Source organism: Mastigoproctus giganteus, chromosome 8 (genome assembly GCF_048544385.1).
Source record: "Mastigoproctus giganteus isolate SK-2022 chromosome 8, ASM4854438v1, whole genome shotgun sequence".
NCBI lineage: Eukaryota > Metazoa > Arthropoda > Arachnida > Uropygi > Thelyphonidae > Mastigoproctus > Mastigoproctus giganteus.
This window is the reverse complement of record NC_143582.1, coordinates 130,934,345-130,955,004: the sequence shown is the minus strand read 5'-3', so window position 1 is coordinate 130,955,004 and position 20,660 is coordinate 130,934,345. Positions and strand designations below refer to the sequence as shown.

General features: G+C 38.1%; 1 protein-coding gene across 1 annotated transcript in view; it reads left to right on the top strand.

Annotated features, from left to right (window-relative positions):
- The first annotated feature begins 959 nt into the window (after positions 1–959).
- The window catches only part of LOC150081821 (zinc finger CCHC domain-containing protein 8 homolog), a 412,851-nt gene continuing 393,150 nt past the window's right edge, over positions 960–20,660 (top strand). Inside the window, exon 1 of the mRNA XM_090380330.1 lies at positions 960–1,003. The gene's annotated coding sequence lies outside the window, so the exon portion shown is untranslated. The remainder of the gene's footprint in view (positions 1,004–20,660) is intronic.

Genomic DNA, 20,660 nt, shown 5'->3' with positions numbered 1-20,660 from the left:
CCAGTCCGGACGGAATAATGATCAACGGCCGCATCCTTCAAGTTTTTGATGAGTGGGTACCGTAACTGCGTAGGGGTACTGAGAAGAGATCGTTGAACTTTTTATGTGGGACATTTTAGGGGTGCGTTTTTCCGAGATTTTCTTTTCGTGCATGACAACTCCATTTTACACAGAGCTCAAGTGGTGGAGGAATATATTGAAACTGAAGATATTCAACGATTGCCGTCTCCAGCACGATCAACCGACTTAAATCTGATCGAACATGATTGTGGGACGTCCTTGGGTGTGTCATTGGACGCCTACAGTCAACTCCTCGGTCAGTTGGTGAGCAAATTCTGCGCTGGTGGAAGAATATGATTTGTTGTCACAGAATCTTTAGGATCTCATGGTTCACCGCTGTTCGGCCTCTTCAGCCGTTGGAGGGGATCATACACCATACTGATGTCATGTGACTATATTTTTTAGCGTCTTATTTCGACTTCTGGAATGTGACCGTTTTGGTAATTCCTATACAGTCTCTATAATTTTCCCTCCTACCTGTCCGATATTTCTCGCTGTCTGCTCATTTCATCATTACTGTATAGTACGCCACCATACCAAATCTTGTTCTACTTCTTCACAAGCTGTTGTACCACGTGTTTTCTACGTGTTCCGTTAATTTTGTCGAGCAGTGTAGTACAGAATAGTATAAGTAGTATTCAGTGATTTGATTGCCGAAATCATATTGCCTCATTCATACCTCAATAAAAAAAAAATGGATAATCGCATCACTCATGCGAGGGGCAGGATTCGAACCAGTGGCGTATCCAGGTAGCATCGTAAGGGGGGAGGCATGGAGACCAGGCTTTTGATTTTTATTTTTTTTTAGAAAGCCTGCTGCGTTCTTTTTCTTTGATTTCTAATTTTTGGTTAAGGGGGAATATTCCCCCCTCTGCCCACCCCTGATTCGAATTTGCGACCTTTAGCAAGTAAGCTACGCATTGGACATTCCGGCCACAGAGAAGTAAGATACTACTCTTTGATTCCGGTTAACACTTTGGCCGACGACTATCGATTTGTGGAGATTATAGGGCGTGTTCTGTCTCGAGGGCGATATAGGATTTTACTCTATATAATTTAAATTTAAGATATTTGTGTGTGTATGGGCGGGAGTTTGAAAAAAAAAAAAAAAAAAGAAACTATGCTTACTTTAATTTTTTTTTTTGTTATTAGCATGAATTAAGTTTAATTGGCAGATTGTGAAGATTAATTTTATTTTTGAATAGTAATTAATTAACTGTCTTTTGAAAGTATATTTTTAGTAAATTAGGTTTAATTATTTTTAATGATTTTTCATAAAATTGACCGGGTTCTTAGTGTCTGTTTTGAGTTTTATGAGATATTTTCGAATCCTAGTTGGCAACTGTTTTTCTGATTATGTTTCTTCAATTAGTAAGATGTGACGTTTTTGATGTCCGCTTGTGTATATAAATTTTTATTTTGAAAATGATTTCGCATTGTTGTATATTGAAGTCTTATTTTTTTGATGAATAAATTTGTGTTACTAAATTCATTCAAGAAGAAATGTCCACTCACAGTGACTCTGAAGTATTTGACCATGATTTAATTGTCCTAGATAGTATAGATGATAGTGAACCAAATCTTTCTATAAATGTATCCACAGAAAATAAAAGCGGCCAGTGTTCTAGTTGTTTTGATCATTTGGAGCAACTGAAAAGATTAAGAAAAGATAATATCCTTTTTTCCCCCCTCTGACTTGGATATTATAATATATTATATCCCTAAAACTTTTTTTGACTTTATATAATCGTGTGCAAATATATAAAGCAGGTCTTACCTTTAAGCTTTATGTACAAAAATATGTCAGGAATGAATTGCCAAGTGATTATCATGTATTTAAATACCCATGTATTTTTAATTTAATCATGCATATTGTCAACGTCCTCATTCATTTATCTAGTTACATAAAAATTATCATGAGTTGCGAACGTGGAATTTCAGTGCTAGCGAAGTTTTAGAAACCGAGCAGCCGTTTGTGGCCTGGCATCTAGTTAAAATTATAACTCATAACAAGGATGGCGGCCAATTTTATACTAACATTATATGTTGTATGATGGTGGGGTGGGAAGTAACCTTCATAAAGAGCTTTATATTTGTTGAAACCATTATTAACATTACTGTCAGTGAAACTGCACACACTACACATTTGGTTGATTTATTTTATATGTAGCAACTTGCATTAATCACATTGTTTATTGTATTTTTTTTTTTTTTGGTCCTTAAAAGTATTGCATAAGCAAGTGTGCAACCATATGGGCCATTTAACTTGGTAAAAGGTGAATCATACATAGTGGCTGCCATTTAGGAAGATGTTTATGTTTGTACTGATTTTGGGATATTACTGAAGTTGAGTAAAGGAAATAAAAATATTAAGTTAACTGATTATGAAGTGCTTAGCATCATAATACACAGCCATTTCTGAATAAACAGAAAATTTTTAAGGTGGCATCGTTTTAGGTTATATCTCATATTGTGAATGCCTTCACAACGAGGTGCCATGATATTGCACTACTTCGAATAAGTAACGCTTCACCTAAGGAGAAGACTAGTGTTACTTATTCTCAGATAGGTACCACCACCCAGACAGCACTGTTTCAGGGCTATTTGGCCCTTCGTCAGTGAGTGGGTAGGTACCCAAGTGATGCAATGATGGCAAAAACAGTTATGAAGTATAACTCCACAATATGAGAGATGCCTGATGGTGTATGATGTATTTAGACTAAGGCGCATTTAGGGCTAGAGCCTCAAGCTGCGAACAAATTTAGACTATGTATATAAAGTGCTTAGCATCATAATACACAGCCATTTCTGAATAAACAGAAAATTTTTAAGGTGGCATCGTTTTAGGTTATATCTCATATTGTGAATGCCTTCACAACGAGTTGCCATGATATTGCACTACTTCGAATAAGTAACGCTTCACCTAAGGAGAAGACTAGTGTTACTTATTCTCAGATAGGTACCACCACCCAGACAGCACTGTTTCAGGGCTATTTGGCCCTTCGTCAGTGAGTGGGTAGGTACCCAAGTGATGCAATGATGGCATCACTTGGGTACCAGAAATGGCTGTGTATTATGATGCTAAGCACTTTATATACATAGTCTAAATTTGTTCGCAGCTTGAGGCTCTAGCCCTAAATGTGCCTTAGTTAACTGATTATGAAGTTAATTGATTTAGCTTCTGCACACATTATTCACTTTATTTGTTTTTTAAAATTTTTTTTTCCGATTTACAGCACAGGGTTGAGATATCAAATGACTAGATTGTCATAGGATATATGTCTAGTGCCTGACTCTCTGCAGGTTGCATTCATAAAAATGAACACGTAATATTAATTTTTAGTTTTTTTGTTGAAATGTGATTAGTGTTATTTACCCCAATTTTTGTTCTTTGAAATTTTTTGTGCCATATGCATTTTTTCACTTTTTTTTTTTTTTTTTTTTTAATTATACCCAGCTCCAGTATTTACGATTTCTGAATTTTTTTTCTAGCAAACCCTCTCTTGGAAAAATTGCAGTTTTTAGAAAAAAAATGCATGATGAATACAAAGAGCCAAATTATAATATGATGACATTGGCACAAATAACCTGTAATTGCAGTTTTGTGAAGAGGATTGGGAGGGAGGAATGAATTATGACTGCTGGATGAGTGGTGTTTGTACACTTCAGCTAATTCCAGGGGTACGGAGAACATTCCATTGTGTTCCATCTGTCATGTGCCAAAAAGAGGTGAATAATTGGAAGTATAATGGGAGATAATTATGAAGGGCCAAAAAGAGGTTGAAAACAGTTAACTTATTTGGTTAACAGTAATCATACAAAAACCTTTCAGTTAGGAGACACCACACTGAAGGTACCACACTCTTTTAAGGTGCCTCAGTGGGCAGGTGCGGCAGTGCATAGCACACGCTTCTTGATTAGACCGGGGTTCGTGCCAGTGACCACCAAATATGAAGGATGTGGAAAGGTTAGGGAATGACCACCGCATATCCCCGGTGCAATATGGCCTTAGTTGCTAATGCTCCTAAAAACCAAATAACAACAACACTTTTAATTTATTTGGGTAACAATAATCACACAATAACATTTCAGTTAGAAGGCACCACACTTGAAGGTAGTGAAGAAGAAAGAAGAGACCTAGGGATAACAAAACTTCATATTAGACCTCACTCTAATATGAAGTTTTGTTAGCAGTGAAGATGGGATGTAGGATGGCTTGTGGAATTTTGACAGCAGGAATAAACAGATTATCCTATTGAATAAGGTAATCATTAGGTCACACCTTTGGTGCTTTCTAGAGATCTGGAAGCTAAAGTTTAGAATGTGGATCTGTTTGAGCTGGGTGCAGGGAGGGATGACAAGATTAATGAGGGGCAAGGGTTCTCTTACCAAAAAAAGGAGTTGAGTTCTGTAAATTGAAGCATCTGGAAATCTGATGCTTCAGTGATGCTGATGGAAATGTTTAAGGATTGAAATGGATTATGTAAAACAAATACTGTTGACATTTGATTTCTTTCTAGGATGACATGCACAAGGGGACATAAATTTAATTTATAAAGGGGATTAGTAGTGGCAAATGATGTAAGAAAGCAAGCTTATACAGCACCAGCCAAAAAAAAAAAAAAAAAAAGGGCGCTTCCCATTTCACCTATACATTCTCTCCAGTAGTTTGTGTAGCTAAGCTTTTAGCCCAAAATAATTGAGTTTTGGAATAAACTTCCATCTGGTGTCTGGGAAGTGGGTAGTTTGAATAGATTTAAAAACTAATTAGATGACTTATTAGAAAGGTTGGGCAAAGGAAGTAGTTATTGTATTTTATTTATTTTTTGGCTGATGTTTAAGCTTGCTTCCTTACATCATTTTCCACAGTTAATACTAATTAGTAAATAATAATAAAAAAAAAATATTGTGTCATCTATTCATCATCAGCTATTTTCAATTCACTGCAGAATGAAGGCCTCTTCAGCAACTTTCCAGTTTTTTCTGTTTTGTGCAGTGGACATCCATTTACTACCCATGAACTCATGAATTTCATCTATCCATCTCTGCCGTTGTCCTTCAGGTTTTCTTCTAGCTCCTCTTCGGTACCATCTGGTGTCTTTCTTAGTCCATCTGTCATCATGTCTTCAAGCTATGTGTCCTGTCCAAGACCATTTTAGTTCTTTAGTTTTGATAAGAATGTCCTTTACTTGAGTTTTCTGCCTAATCCATGTGTTTCTCTTCTTATCCAACAGTCTGATTCCAACCCCAGGGGCTCACATCTGGTGAGTATGGGCTTGGCACACCCAGGGTCCTGAGTTGGATATCATCATTCTTCACTTTCTTGGTGATTCCCTTCTACTTTTGGCTCTCTCTCTCCCAGGGTTACTCAGGAATTTTTTTTTTTTTTCCTGGTGCAGCATAAACCTCAGGCTTCCTTGCATCATATGGATATTAATAATAATAATAATAATAATTCATTCCATTCTTTGCTGTGTAGTTCTAAGCTTCTCTTCCATTCTTTTGGTGAGTGCCCAAGTTTCCCTTCCATAAATCATGGTCGGGAGTATATATTGGTTCATTATTTTACGTTTCAGACAAACTGGGATATTGCTCTTCCGTATGTGACTATATTTCCTGAATGCTATCCATCCAAAATTTATTCTTCTCTTGACTTCCAGCCATTTATCATTATTACAGCTAATAACTTGTCTCAGATAAGTATATGACTCTGCCTTTTCAATTACTGCTTCTTCAATGATTATATCCCTTTCTGTGGCATACTTTTGTTTTAGCCATATTCATCTTTAGTCCAAAATCCTTACTAACTGTGCATAACTGATTAAGATTTTCCTCTAATTCTGTGGGATCGTGGCTTATGACCACAATGTCATCTGCAAATCGTAAATGGTTTAGGTACTCTCCATTCACATTGACCCCTTTGTGTGACCAGTCTAATCTTCTGAAAGTTTCCTCAAGGGCAGTAGTAAACTATCTAGGGCAGTGCTATCGAGGCAGTGTTAGGTGGGTCGGAAAACTGCTAGCTTGGGGGGAGACAAAGACCAATAGATTGACAGTAGCCACTGGCAGAGGTGAAAGAGATTCTTGCACTGCTTCAATTAGAATGAGCAGAAGCCTGCAAAACAAGATGCATGGTATTTCAGAGACTGCTGGGAGCCATTGCGGTACAAGTAAACACATGGGTTGTGTTAGGGTAGCTAAGAATAGAAACAGGTGCAGGTATACTTGTGTGTACACCAATGCTAGGAGTTTAGTAAATAAATTTGATGAATTTGAGGTATTGCGCAAAACATCAAAGGCAGATATTGTTGGGATATCAGAGATGTGGTGTCACACAGATATAAGGGATGCAGAACTGCAATTTGGGGAGTACAACGTCTACAGAAAGGATAGACAGGATAGGAAGGGGGGAGGGGTTAGGCTATTAGTTAAGAAACACATAAAAACCAAGGAAGTGACATCGCTGGACAGTGCAGTGTTGAGTCAGTTTGGTGGGACATAAACATTGGGAGATCAAAATTGAGAGTAGGAGTGTGCTATAGGCCTAATGACTCTGATGAGTATAATAAGGAACTGTACAGGGAAATAGAGTGGGCCAGTAAATCAGAGAGTCTTATAATGGGAGATTTTAATTTCCCAGATATTGACTGGAATTTGGGGGCTGGTTACTCACGCAGTAGCAGGGCTTTTGTGGATTTATTGGTTGATTGTTTTCTACCTCAGCATGTTCGGGAGGCAACTAGAGGGAGTAATACTCTTGATTTGATTATCAGCAGTGATTCTTCATGCATTAAGAATCTGCAGATAAATGAACCACTAGGTGGCAGTGATCACAGTGTGCTGAAGTGGGATTTACTGAAAGAGGTAACTACCATTAGGGGTAAAGGGAAGGGTTATTGCTTCCGTAAAAGCGACTACGATGGACTGAGACAGTATTTAAATTCTATACAGTGGGACCAACTGATGATGTTACCAACAGCAAATTCAAAATGGGAAGCATTCAAAGAACTTATCTTGGAAGCTACTAGGCTTTACATACCAACTAAGAAATATTGTTCAAGGTTTAGGCCAAAATGGATGTCAGATGAACTAATGAGGCATATGGCAGAGAAGAAAAATGCATGGGATACTTACAAATTAACACATGACACAGAAGCCTATGATAGATACAAGTTGATATGCAACCAAGTTACAAAGGAGGTTAGGCAGGCGAAGGCAGATTACGAGAAATCCTTGGCAAGGGATGCAAAGAAAAACAGCAAAGAGTTCTTTACTTATGTAAACTCTAGAAGGAAGGGGATGAATCAGATTGGTCCACTTGATATTGATGGGTCAACTGTTGATGATCCTGCTCAGGTAGCTAACAAACTAAATGAATATTTTGCATCGACATTCACACATGAGGAGTTATTCAGCAAGGGGAATGCCAGAGGTGTATTCAACTCTAGCAGTAAGCTACAGAATCTTGAAATAAGTGGGAGTAAAGTGGAGGAGAAACTGTTGAAGATAAACACAAGAAAGGCACCCGGGGTGGATGGGATCTATCCAGTTATATTAAAGGAGGCAGCAAAGTAAGTAAGCAAACCCTTAGCCATAATTATGAGAGCTTCCTTGGACTCAGGGGAGGTACCCATAGACTGGAAATGTGCAAATGTGACCCCAATTCACAAAGGAGGATCAAAGGCTGACACAAGTAATTATAGACCTGTGAGCTTAACTTCTGTTCCAGGAAAATTAATGGAGGCACTGGTTAAAGAAGCACTGCAGGATCATTTAGACAAGACTTCAGTTATAGCTCAGACACAGCATGGTTTTGTTAAGGGGAAGTCTTGCCTGACCAACTTGATTGGATACTATGATGCAGTCACAAAAGAACCGGATGCAGGGAATAACTTTGATATTATATACTTGGATCTTAGAAAGGCTTTTGATACTGTTGCACATGGAAGACTGCTACACAAATTGGAGCAGTGTGACATTGGAGGCAAATTGCTGCTATGGATAAAAGGGTGGTTGAGGGGGAGAAGACAGAGAGTGGTAATCAATGGACACTGCTCATCGTGGACTAATGTTATTAGTGGAGTCCCTCAGGGCTCAGTGTTGGGTCCATTATTGTTTTCTGTATTTGTAAATGATATTGATGATGGTATATCAAGCTTAAGGTCCAAGTTTGCAGATGATACAAAGGTTGGTAGGGTTGTCAAGGACACTACTGACACTATGCTGCTGCAACAGGATCTGGAAAGGATGGGCTGAGAAGTGGCAAATGAAGTTTAACATTGACAAATGTAAAGTACTACACATGGGAAACAGCAACCCCAGAGCAACGTATCAACTCTGTGGTACTACACTGACAGTGGTAGAGAATGAAAGGGACTTGGGGGTGGTTGTGCAGGCAGATATGAAGTTCTCTGAGCAGTGCAGATGGGCTGCAAGGGTAGCTCATGGAGTATTGTCAATGATATATACAGGAATTTTTCCAGCAGGGATAAGGAGGTGATTATTCCATTGTATAAGGCAATGGTCAGGCCACACCTAGAGTACTGTATACAAGTCTGGAGGCCTCATTTCAAGAAGGATGTAGAGCTGCTGGAACGAGTAGTGAATGGAACAAAGGGGTGCTCTTACGAAGAAAGGCTTAAGTTTTGCAAATTACAGTGTCTGGAGACTAGGCACCAGCGAGGTGATCTGATAGAGGTGTATAAAGCCTTGAATGGTTTAAGCATGCTCAGTGCTGATGGGATTCTTCCTCTTTCTCAGAAAAATCACCTGAGAGGGCATAAATTCAAATTGAGGAAAGACAGATGTAGGATAGACGTGCGGAAATTTGCCTTTAGCCAGCGGGTGGTTGGTTGGTGGAACAGACTTCCATCCCTTGTGGTGGAGGTTGATAGCCTAAATAAGTTTAAGGCTCAGCTGGACAGGTATTTTGAACGAACAGAGGGGTGAAGTGGAAGTGGGGTTTTTTTTTTTTTTTTTGGCTGATGCTGCATAAGCTTGCTTTCTTGCATCAAATGCCTCTACTAATGCTAATGCTAAACAACTTCAGAGATATTGTGTCTCCTTGTCAAACTCCTTTCTCAATTTTAAATTTACAACTGTCTTTGTCTAATCTAATAAAGGAGGTAGCGTTCTCATATAATTTCTTCAAAATCATAATGTATGGGGTATCTATGCCTTGTCTTTCCAGAGCCCGAAACATTGCCTTATGCTGTATGGAGTCAAATGCCTTTTCATAATCTACAAATGCCAGGCATAATGGTGTTTTATATTCATTTGATTTCTCCGTTAGCTGTGATAATACGTGAAGGTGATCCATAGTTGAGAATCCTGTCCTAAAGCCAACTTGCCCTATCGGTTAATTCTCATAAAGTATTCTTTCTAATCTATTAGTAATGACCCTTTTGAACAACTTGATGTCGGATAACAAGCTAATTGGGTTATAATCCCTTTCTTATACAGCAAAACTATGATTGCATTATTCCACTCCTTAGGCACACCTTTTCTAATGCATTTTGTGAAGAGCCTTGCCAGTTTTTGTGTTATGTGTCTTCCTCCCAATTTTAACAACTCTGTAGTAACTTCATCTTCAACCCATGCACGGTATGTACTAAGTACTATAGGTTTTGATGCCTTTCATGTTTGGGGTTTTCATAAAAAAAAAAAAAAAAATCTTGCCCCGGGGCTTTCTGATCCTTCATTTTCATCAACGCATGTTCTACCTCATCAGGACAAATATTGGGTATGTTGTTTGTGTTGCTATCATTCCCTCGCTCCTTGTATAATTCTCTATTTTTCTTCTGCTATTTGAATTATGCCTTCTCTGCTATTTATAAGTACACCATCGCTATTCTTCAGTTTCAGTATCATTTGTCTTTGTGTATTACTGCTCATGGCTGCTGATTTAAGTCCTTTGTTTTCCCTTAATGCTTGTTCTACTTTTCTTGTGTTAAATCTTCTTATGTCCTCTCTTTCTACTTGGTCTCTTTCTAATGGCTTTGCATAACTCGGCATACTCAGTTTTATGCTTGTCAGTGTTTATCTTGCTCTTCATTTGTCGCCTTCGGTTCATCATAAGTGTTTCTTGACTAATTTTTTCTTCTTTGAATTTCTTTTTCCCTATAGGTTTCTTGGGCTTTATCTCTTTCAGAAAGTTGTAATATTCCTCATCGATATCTTGGTCCTGAGCAGTCTGCAGAAGCCAAAACTTGTTAAGTTCTCAAAGACCTTCGTATTATTTACTCGAGTTAGTTTTTTCCTTTCCTACATCTATATCAAGTGTGCATCTTACCATTTTGTGATCACTTCCAACATTTATCTTATTTAGGATGGTAACATCATTCACGATATATTTTCTGTTAGTGAGGATGAAGTCGATTTCATTAGTTTATTTATTTCGTATGGCAAAATGAGGATACATTTGTAACAGACAATATCAAAAAAATAAATAAATTACAATAAGCCTAAAAACAATATTTACAGAGAAAATTATAGATAACATTTTGATGAATTTGATGATACCTGATATTGTTCTCATTGTGTCATTCAGTTGGGTGTCAACTTTTACAGCGTGTGCAGTATTAAGCCATACGGGAAAGCAGTATTCTTCAACTGGGTAGACTAAGGCAAGGGTTGATGTTCTTAGCACCATTGCGTTTGCTCCCCAGGCCTGTTCCACTGAGTTTGTGCAAGATGTTATTCCTAGTTTTTATCTTTGCTGCAATATTACAAAGGTGTTGTTTATATGTCAGTGTTCGGTCCATTGTAATTCCCAGATAGTTTGGGCAGGGGTTGTATTTCAGTCGTTGGCCTTTATATTCCACTTGAGGCATATAATTAGCCCTTTGATTATCCAGATGAAAGCAGCTAACTTCAGTTTTATTTAAGTTAGGTTTAAGTCGCCATGTATGAAAATATTTATTCAGGTTATGAAGATCCTTTGTAAGTACAATTTCGACTGTTTTGAAGTCAGTAGACTGGGCAGTCATAGCTATGTCATCTGCGTACGTGAATTTCCTAGAAGCAGTTGCTGGAAGATTTGCAGCAACTGCTTATCTTAAATAATAAATCTTAAAGATATTAAATAATAATGGAGCAAGAACTGATCCCTGTGGTAAACCATCATTTAATGTATAAGGCTTGCTCACTCTACTGTTTAAATGTACTTCAAACACTCTATTGCATAGCATATTGTTAAGTAGGATCGCGAGGGTCTTACAAGGAATAATCTTCAAATATTTTAGAATCATTCCTTGCCGCCATACTGTGTCATAAGCTGATGTCAAATCCACAAAGACTGCAATGGTTTTCTTCTTATCTTGAAATCCATTCTCGATGTGGCTAGTAAGTGCCAGTACCGGATTCCGACCAAGCAGCTTCGGCTTGGTCGGAATCCGGCTTGTTCAATTGGTATGTGTTGGAAGATTGTAGTTGAGATTCTGTTGTAAACCATTCTTTCAATTAATTTGTAACATATATTTAAAAGTGCGATTGGACGATAATCTTCAGGGCAAAATCCACTTTTCCCAGGCTTTAGAATGGCAACTATTTTGGTTCTCTTGAACAAAAGCAGGAACCTACCATTCCGCAAGATGTCATTAAAGAATTTAACTAGCCAGTCCAGAGCTCTTGGACCACAGTGTTTCAGAAACTCTGGATATATTCCATCCACTCCAGCTGCCTTGCTTGCCTGGTTTTATTTCCTTCAGAGCTGTTGAAATCTCTGCGACTGTAAATTCTCCTGAGAATTGGGAGGTTGGTTCAGCCAAGGATAATCTGGTTCTTAGCTCCTTCTTGAGTTTTTTGACTTCATCTTTGTTGGTATCGGTTGGTCTCTTGGATATGCTGACAATTCTAATGGCTACTTTTCCTGGGGATACTTCTGAGTTCTTATTAATACGTTTGGGAGTGCTACTTCCGAGTTTCCTCAGAAGTGTCCATGCTTTTCTACTTGAGTGTTGGAAATTCATACCTGTTATGTTATTATGTTCCATATTATGTTCCATTTCTCTTTCCTAGCAGAATCTAAGCAATGCAATAGTTCATCGGCAATTTCTGTTCTATTGCTAAGTTGGTATTCTTCATATAGCTCATTACATCTTTTATTCCAACCATTCCTGGTTGGAACAGAAGATGTAATGAGCTTTCCTAAATCCTCTGGGAATATGCTTCTTTGCTATGGAGCATATTAAACCAACAAATCGCTTATAATTTTCGATTTTTGATGGAATCTATTGAATATTGTAATCCACCTCATTAGTTAATGAGGAAAAGGGAAGTGAGGAAAAGCTCACTTCCCAGTGAGCTTTTCCAAAATTCCAACGGGGTACAGACTTTGATCTTATTATTGGAACTTCAGTACCAATTATTACAAGGATTGGTTTGTGCTGACTACGAGGAAAATTATTCAAAACTTTCCTGCTACACTGCAAAGGTCTTCCGCGCTCGTCTCTTTAAACAAAACAGAGATCTGGGTTGGTGTCTTTGTTCCATCTGCCTGAATGAAAGGAACCTTCCTCTTTTGTGTCATACATTAAGAAAATGTCCTCGGCTTCAGACCAGTCCATCACACCAAGGCCATCGCATTAGTGTCAGCATAGCTAGCCCAGGTAGTACTCCTACTGTTGAAATCTCCCATAATGACTGATGGATGATGCACATTCTGAATAGCTTCTTTACACCAAGGTCGAGATGGTGATTTATAAATATTTACTATTTCCAGACCCACCACCCCAACCCTGGTAATGAAAATGTCATTAGTGCTTATGTCCATGATTTCTGTTTGGTCGATATTGTTTTGGATATGCATAGTGGTACCATAGCTTTTATGGAAGGTAGCTGCAGCAAGGCTATATCCTGGTAATTTACATCTAGAGTAAAGTTGGTTTTGATCTTCACAATGTGTTTCTTGTAGTAGCACAACATCTACATGATGGTCGTTAAGAACTGTTAAAAGGTAGTCACTTTTTGATCGGCTTATACCCTCGATATTAAGTTGAAGAATATTCAGAGAGTGTCCTATGTTTTTTGTTGTTGTTTGGTTCTGAAGGGAGCCATTTGGATTAGAATAATATTCCATGTTCTAAGCGTTGATATAGTGTATCCTCTAATTGCTAGGATATCCAAAAGCAGAGCTCTAGGTCCAGCAGCCAGCACCGTTGCTCACTTAGACACGTGTAGGGCAATTTAAGGTTATACCTATGGACGTGTAGCAATGTTTGTCTCCCACATTAGTTGTTAATCCATTTGGACTCTTCCATGTCCACTTTCTGTTCACCCTTTTCTTGAAAAAAGTGTTCATTACTGACAATCCTTGAGATTCTGCAAATTCCACAAGTCTTTCACCTCTTTTATTTCTTGCACCAATTCCAAAATTTCCTATAGTTCCCCCTTCTGCGCTGTTTTGTCTTTTTCCAACCTTAGCATTGAAGTCCCCCATAATAATAATGTAGTGGGTTTTCTGCTCATCTAGAAGACTCAATTTCGGTGTACATTTCTTCAACCTATTCATCATCATGGCTCGATCTTGGTTCTCCTCTTGGGTACCATTCTGTTATTTTCTTAGTCCATCTGTCATGTCTTTGAGCTATGTGACCTGCCCAAGACCATTTTAGTCCTTTACTTGAGTTTGCTGGCTAAGCAACATGTTTCTCTTCTTATCTAACAGTCTGATTCCTAATATAATTCGTTCCATTCTTCGCTGTGTAGTTCTCAGCTTCTCTTCCATCCTTTTGGTGAGTGCCCAAGTTTCACTTCCATAAGTCATGGTGGGAAGTATACATTGGTTCATTATTTTACATTTCAGACAAATTGGGATATGGCTCCTCAGTATGTGACTATATTTCCTGAATGCTATCCATCCAAAATTTATTCTTCTCTTGACTTCCATCCATTTATCATTATTACAGCTAATGACTTTTTCCAGATAAGTATATGAATCCACCTTTTCAATTACTGCTTCTTCAATGATTATATCCCTTTCTGTGGCATACTTGTTCATCATTACTTTTGTTTTAGCCATATTCATCTTTAGTCCAAAATCCTTACTAACTGTGCATAACTGATTAAGATTTTCCTCTAATCTTTGGGATCATGGCTTATGATTACAATGTTATCTGCAAGTCTTAAATCATTTAGGTACTCTCCACTCAAATTGACCCCTTTGTGCGACCAGTCTAATCTTCTGAAAGCTTCCTCAAGGGCAGCAGTAAACAGCTTCGGAGATATTGTGTCTCCTTGTCGAACTCCTTTCCCGATTTTAAATTTGCTACTGTCTTTGTCTAGTCTAATAAAGGAGGTAGCATTTTCCTATATTTTCTTCAAAAATCATAATATATGGGGTATCTATGCCTTGTCTTTCCAGTTCCTGAAACATTGCCTTATGCTGTATGGAGTCAATTGCCTTTTTATAATCCACAAATGCCAGGCATAATGGTGTTTTATATTCATTTGCTTTCTCCATTAGCTATGATATTACATGAAGGTGATCCATAGTTGACAATCCTGTCCTAAAGCCAGCTTGCTCTTTTGGTTGATTCTCATCAAGTATTCTTTCTAATCTATTAGTAATGACCCTTGGGAACAACTTGTAGATGTGTGGGATAACAAGCTAATTGGTCTATAATTTCCAATTTCTGATTTATCTCCTTTCTTATGCAGCAAAATTATGATTTCATTATTCCACTCCTTAGGCATACCTTTTCTAATACATTTTGTGAAGAGTCTTGCCAGGTTCTGTGTCATGTCTCTTCCCAATTTTAACAACTCTGCAATAACTTTATCTTCCCTTGGGGCTTTCTGATTCTTCATTTAATTCAACGCATGTTCTACCTCATCAGGAAGGATATCGGGTATGTGATCCATCTTCCCCACTGCTGGCATCATCATCATGTCATCTGTTATAGAACATTAATGGGGAAAGATGTATGGAAAGATTTCATTTTATTCGCAAATTTAGAAAAATAACAGAAAAAGTTTGGAAAGGTGTGACTGTCAGATGCAAAGCAACAGGCAGTCAAAGGTTAAAGATTATGATAAATCTGTTATACAAGTGATGGAAGAGAGTACTGCTCTGGAAAAAAAAATTGTGCTTGGAGGAAAGCCAGAAAATACTGCTCAAACTTTATTATAAAATCATTCATTTTCTTTGTGTTGAATAATCAGATCCAAGTCAATCTATTTCCTGCACCTGAGGTAGTTATTCAGTAATGCATTGAGATAGCCAGTCATAAAAGCTTCTTCCTACTCCATCAGAAGAACTTTGGCAGGCATTACTTATTCAAAGTGTAAGAGGTAGGCAACTCATGAGGGTTTTCACAATGTGAGATGCCATTTATACAACTTTGGTTGGTTCCACTGGGTATAGACATGATGTAAATGCACTAACGAATAAATCAGTTGAATTTTTCTAGTCTGAGGCCTTTATCCCTAAATTTCTTGTTTCACTTATTTGGCATCTTTCATATTGTGAAATAAGTTCACAACTGGTTGGCAAATTTTATACTACCAGTACCTGTCCACTTACTGATAAGGGGCAGTCTGTGTGGTACACACAGTCTGAGAATAAGTAAGTGTTTTCTGTTACTTATTCTCAGAATTACTTATTTGATGTATAAGAAACAGGCAACTCATTGTGAAGATTTTCATAATTGAAATGTAATGATGCCAGTTATATAACTTCGGTTGGTTCAACTGCATGAGACATGATGCAAATGACTTATGCCAGTTAATTCCTAGCATTGGTGTAGTTACAACATTGCTGGGAGTATAGTTAATAAATTTATTGAGTTTGAAGTGCTGGTCTAGACATCAAAGTCGGATATTGTTGGGATATAAGAGACATGGCGTCACACAGATATAAGCAGTGCAGAATTGGAATTTGGGGAGTACAATGTATACAGAAAGGATAGACAGGAAAGGAAGGAAGAGGGGTTATGCTGTTAGTTATAATCTGATGAGTATAATGAACAATTGTGCAGAGAAATAGTGAGCCAGTAAATCAGTGTCTTATAATGGGAGATTTTAACTTTCCAGATATTGACTAGAACTTGTGGAATGGTCATTCGCACACTAACAAGACTTTTGTGGATTTATTGCATGACTGGTTTCTACAGCAATATGTTCGTGAGGCAACCAGAGAGAGTAATACTTAGATCTGATAATCAACAGTGATTATTCATGCATTAATAATTTGCAGATAAAGGAACCACTGGGTGACAGTGATCACATTGGACTGATGTGGGATTTACTTAAAGATGTAATTACCATCAAGGGTAAAAGGAAGGGCTTTGGCTCTCATAAAGGTTACTACAGGGCGTCTCAGACAGTATTAAATTCTGTACCGTGGGACCAACTGATATTGTTACCAATGTTGAATTCTAAATGGACAGCCTTCAGGGACTTAATCTTGGGGTCTACTAGACTTTTCATTCCAACTAAGAAATACCGTTCAAGGTTTAGGCCTAAATGGATATCAAATGAATTAATGAGGCTCATGGCAGAGAAGAAAAATGTATGGGATGCATATAAATTATTGGGCGACACAGAAGCCTGTGGCACATAAAATAGTCTGTAATCAAGTCACAAAGGAGATTAGGCAGATGAAGGCAGATTACAAGAAATCTTTGGCAAAGGATGCAAAGAAAAATAGCAAAGAGTTATTATTATTAATAGCCACATGGTGCAAGGAAGCCCAAAGCTTATGCTGCACCAGCCAACAAAAATAAAAAATTCCCGAGTTACCCTGAGAGAGAGAGAGAGAGAGAGAGAGAGAGAGAGAGTCAAAAGTAGAAGGAAATCACCAAGAAATAGAAGAATGGTGATATCCAGCTCAGGATCCTGGGTGTGCCAAGCCCATACTCACCAGATATGACTCCTTGGGGCCGTTCTTTACTTATTGAACTCTAGAAGGAAAGGGATGAATCAGATTGGACCACTTAACATAGATGGGTTGAATATTGATGATCATGCTCAGGTAGCTGATAAACTGAATGAGTATTTTGCCTCTACATTCAACGACGAGTTATTGAAGGAGGGAATGCCAGACATCAAACTCTAACGGGGAGCTAAGTGATTTTGTAATAACAGAGCAAAGTGGAGGAGAAAATGTTGAAGTGAAGCATAAGGAAAGCACCTTGGGTGGTTCATCACCAAATTTATCACCAATTCACAAAGGGGATTGAAAAGGTGACACAAGTAACTATAGACCAGTTAGTTTAACTTGTTCCGGGTAAAGTAATGGAGGCACCGTTTAAAGGATTGCAGGATCATCTAGACCAGCGTGTCCTAAACTGTGTTCATAATTGAAATGAACACTAGTGTTCCGTGAGATGTGAACAAGTATTCCAAGAAAAATCGTAATTAATAATTAAATAAAACAAAATAATTAAATTTTGCATATTTGTAGCGTACACCACTATTAATATACTATCATAGACTAATAATCAAATAGACTGTGGAACACTTTATTTTGGCGGTCTTTGCATAGAAAAGTTTGCGTAGAAGTAATGGCATCTACAAAAAAGTAGCAATGTGGTGATCTAGTATGCAATTTAGCCTGGAGTATATGGGTTGAAGGAGAGGAGGAAGCGAACCGATATCATAACTAAACTCACTTCCTTCTATAAATTTTTTTGATAATTATTAGTATTTCAAAATATTATTATTAAAATATGTGACCATGGATTTATGGTTGAAAAAAGCAACTTTAAAATGAGAAGCAGAGTACTTCTAGTAGTGCTACTGTGGTCGATGAAAATGAACACAATATTGTCACACTTCAAAGTGAGGATGAACAATCGCAGCCTTTTGTTCCCCAAAAATCTCATATGAAAAAAAACAGGAACCAACTAATAAAAGACCAAACCAAAAGTATGATGACAGTTATTTGAATTTCAGTTTTATATTTGTTGAAAATAAATATGCGCCTGTTGCACAGTGCGTAATATGTAATAAAATATTAGCAAACAGTTCTTTGACTCCTGCCAAACTTGTGTTTTGTAAGTGTTCTGTGACTAAAAAAGTTTGGGAAACGCTGATTTAGACAAGGCTGCAGTAATAGTTAAGACACAGCATGGGTTTGTTAAAGGGAGGTCTTGTCTGACCAATTTGATTGGATACTATGATGTGGTCACAAAGGAACTGGATGCAAAAAATTATTTTGATATCATATACTTGGATTTCAGAAAAGCTTCTGATACTGTTGCACATGGAAGACTGCTGTACAAATTGGAGCGGTATGGCATTAAGGGTAAGTTGCTACAATGGATAAAGGGATGGTTGAGTGGGAGATGACAGAGAGGGGTAATCAATGGATAATGCTCTTCGTGGATGAATGTTATTAGTGGAGTTTCCCAGGATTCGGTACTGGGCCCATTGTTGTTTTTTGTATTCATCAATGATATTGATGAAGGTATATCAGGCCTAATGTCCAAGTTTGCAGATGATACAAAGGTTGGCAGGGTTATTAATGAGTGAAGACAGTAAGTAAAGTAAAGTGCAGCCATTATCAACCCACTGCAGAATGGAAGCCTCCTCAACAATTGATGCTGAGGGAAATGGACCATAAACTGCCACTCTGGTCCAGTGCGGGGTTGGCAGATCGACCGTATTCAACAGTCAGGGGCTTGAACCCCAGTCTACTCAAAGAGCATGTGCTACTGCACTCCTGCTCCTGACCACTCGGCTACGGAGACTGAAGACAGTATGGTACTCCAATTGGATCTGGATAAGTTGGGCAAATGGGCTGAGAAGTGGCAACTGAAGTTTATCATTGACAAATGCAAAGTGCAGTAATACCCCGACTTACACGGACCTTGATTTTTTTCATTTGGCAACACTGCCGCCCACTATCTTCAAGGTCGTTTTTCGTATGCTATCGATATACGGTGCGACGGCGGAGAGTGAGAGCGAAAGATGAACAAAATTCAACTTTGCTGCTGCATGAGCTGCACACATATACAAGAATTTCTTTCCAGGCTTTAAGGTTTCCAAAGACCGATTGACAGTGATGGTTGGCGGGAATGCAGCTGGTGACTGCAAGTTAAAACCTCTCTTAATTTATCGCTCCGAAAACCCTAGCGTTTTAAAAAATATATCTAAAATTAGCTTACCAGTGATTTGGAAGTCAAATCATAAAGCTTGGGTGACAGCTTCCGTTTTTGAGGACTGGTTTGGTCACCACTTCATACCCGAAGTCAAATGTTATTGCATGTCTAAACAGATTCCATTTAAAGTGATTCTTCTTACTGAAAATGCACCTGGTCACCCTCCTGCCACCCTAATTAATTCCGACCCACGTGTGAAAGTTGTGTTTTTGCCTCCAAACACAACCAGCTTGCTTCAACCGATGGACCAGGGAGTCATCAAAACATTCAAGGCCTACTACACGAGGCGTTCGTTTGCACGTCTGAATGAAGCTATGAGACAAAATAGTTAGATATCTGTTAAAGACTTTTGGAAACAATTCAATGTTTTAGATGCCGTAAGAATCATTGAAGAATCTTGGGATGAAATTCACAAAAAAACATTGAGTGGTGTTTGGAAGAAACTTGATCCATTTTTTTTCAAAAACGAGATGAAAACAATGCCAGAAACGGATCATGTTGCTCATGTGATAGAAGAAATTGTTAATCTTGCCAGGCAATTAGATTTGGAAGTCAATGGTGATGATGTCAACGAGCTGTTGGATTCACGTAGTCAGAAGCTGACAATGAATGAGCTCATAGAGATGCGTGAGCAAAATCCGACACTTCAGACTCAGTTCCACCAGAAAAGCACATGACAATTGCAAGCTTGACAAAAGGTCTCAGCTCAATTGAAAAGGGCTTAAAAATTTTTGAAAACATAGACTCCAACAAAGAACGCGTTATAGCTACAAAGCAAGGAATAAAAAATTATTAGCTTGCTACGAAGAAATTTTGCATGAAAAGAAGGCGCTGTGTCGTCAGACGAATTTGTTAGATTTTATGAAGCCATCGACATCGAAATAACTTTTTTTTTTTTACGTAACTCATTTATTTTTTAATACATAATTTGTATTAATATGTATAAATAACTGCAATTTTATTAAATATTTTTCTTTTAAACTAGTGTTTTTCTTAGTCCCTGGTCCCAGTTAAACAAAATTTATAGGTAAAGTTGTATCCCGACTTACGCGAATTCGACTTAAGCAATTTTCGTCGGACCCACCTATCACGTAACTTTGGGGTATTACTGTACTGCATATGAGTAGCAATAACCCAAGAGAAACGTACCACTGTGCAGTACTGTACTCAGGGAAGTTGAAAGTGAAGAAGACCTGGGATAATTGTGGAGTGAGATTTGAAGTTTGCTGAGCAGTGCAGAAGGGCTGCCAGGGCAGGTCATGGAGTCTTGTCAATGATATATAGGAATTTTTCTAGCAGGGACAGGGAGGTGATTATCTGTTATACAAGGCAATGGTCAGGCCACACCTTGAGTACTGTGTGCTGGTCTGGGCGCATCATTTTAGGAAGGATGTAGAGTTGCTAGAAGGAGTACAAAGAAGGGCAACAAGATTGATGATTGGGAACAAAGGGATGCTCTTACCAAGAAAGGCTTAAGTTCTGAAAATTGCTTCACCT